The sequence below is a fragment of the Adiantum capillus-veneris genome, chromosome 15, assembly GCF_014529385.1.
Source record: "Adiantum capillus-veneris isolate H3 chromosome 15, ASM1452938v2, whole genome shotgun sequence".
Classification (NCBI taxonomy): domain Eukaryota; kingdom Viridiplantae; phylum Streptophyta; class Polypodiopsida; order Polypodiales; family Pteridaceae; genus Adiantum; species Adiantum capillus-veneris.
Window position 1 is genome coordinate 37,429,559 of NC_140945.1, and position 1,927 is coordinate 37,431,485.

The window sequence follows — 1,927 nt, forward strand, 5'->3', positions numbered from 1 at the left end:
TTGCGGGTGACTATTTTGGGTCTATATTTACCTTTCCACTTTTTTTCAAAGGTAAATAGACAAATGAAACATTCAATATGGTTGGTGGGTGTGCCCTGCCACCAAAACAAATTCCTCTCGGACGTCGCTATGACCGTCGCTATATAAGGCTCTGTAGCATCGCTATTGATGGCTCTTCAGCGTCTCTATATAGCGACGCTTATAGGGACTTTCATAGTGATGCTTATAGCGACGTCCCCGTATGGACGCTCATAGTGACGCCGGGGGTTATAAAAAACCCAATGTATTTCCATCGCTAAAAGCATCACAAGAGCACACAAACTCTTGTAGTGAAAGTTTGTTGAAGGAGATGCACTTACAAGTCTTAGAAGTTTTGAACATTCATGAGGTTCGATGGCTCGCACGAGGTAATGTGATGGATAGGTTGACACAACTCATGCCTGCAATTCTCAGCTTTTGGAAAGACAATGCGAAGCGTTGGTATGAGAAACTTCACGTTTATAAAGTCCTCTTTTGTATATACATGCTGGCAGATGTGCTGAGGGATCTTAATGCGTTGAATACTCATTTCCAGAAGGAGAATGTGGATATTCCTTCTATAAGTGTTGAAATAGAGGTAACTATTGCTTCTTTGAAACAAAAATTTCTTCAGCAGGAGTTTGGAAAAGGCACTCACTTCTTGAAGAATTTCATGGATGCCACAAAGAACTGTGTTTTTGTGTATGTTAGTGATGATGGAAAGGAGGTTTCGCATCAGCTCTTGTATGCTAAAATTTTAGGCAATGATGCAAATGGGTTGCCATTGCATAAGGAAGGGGGTGATGTTCAAAGTTGCATGAATTTTGCAAAGAGGTTTGTCTTGAAAGTGATAGAATGTGTGAATGATTGATTTCCGGATGTTTATTTCTTCAATGCAGCTAGACTTTTTAGCCCGCATTACTATCCTCGCAGAACAAAGATTGTAGAGGAGATAAAATCCAGAGAGAAAAAGTTCTCAAAATGGCTTGAGAAGTTTGGAAGTCTGGTTGACATTGACAATTGCAAGGCAGGGTTGCTATCATTCACAGATACATTGTATTATGGCTGTGAGGGGATGAATATCTCAGATGCATGGCGTGTTTTTTGTTCTAATAAGAACTCGATGCAAACGTATGTGAATCTGACAAAGTTGTGGCAGGTCATGCTGGTTCTTCCTTTGTCATCTATGTCATGTGAAAGAGGTTTCTCAAAACAAAATATCATCAAGACGCATGCTCGGGAGTGCTTGAATGTGGAAACTCTTGAAGCATTAATGCATGTTCCATTGCTTGGACCTAGCATTGAGAATGTAGAATGGGAAAAGGTTTATGATATTTGGAATCTTGCAAAACTACGGAGGACATCTTCCGACTTATGAGTTTGTGATACGATTCATTTTTCAGTATTTTGATGGAATTCGCTATTGGAACATATTCGATTACTTAAATGGACTCCATGTACTTTTGAAGGCACTTTGGTAATATGATCTATTAGCTTTTTTGGACAATGCGCTCAGAGTTGCATTAAAAAATCCAATGCCCATGCAATTTTTCAGTTGTTGATACAACATGCACTGGCTGGTTGCAACAAAGTTGATTTCTCTCTAGTCAACAGCACGTTTTACCTCCTGTATATTCATTGAAGATGAAAAATGAGAAAGCTTTGCCTATATGATAAGTGAGCTTTTACATCATCTTGTTTCGTTAGTTTTGCGAAAAGAAAATTATTACTTTGTATATTTATTGAAGATGCAAAATGAGACAGTTTTGCCTATCTGATAGCTGAACTGTTACATCACCTGGTTTTGTTGGTTTTGCATTTTGCAGGAATCTGGTGCGACTAGCACGTAAGCCACTCCTTGAAAGTTTTTCACAAGTGTGCAAAATCTTCTATAGTCAAAAATAACTAT

At 38.7% G+C, this 1,927-nt stretch overlaps 1 pseudogene; it reads left to right on the forward strand.

The window, feature by feature from the left end:
• Window positions 1–349: 349 nt before the first annotated feature.
• Window positions 350–1,396, forward strand: LOC147440531 (uncharacterized; annotated as a pseudogene).
• Window positions 1,397–1,927: the final 531 nt, after the last annotated feature.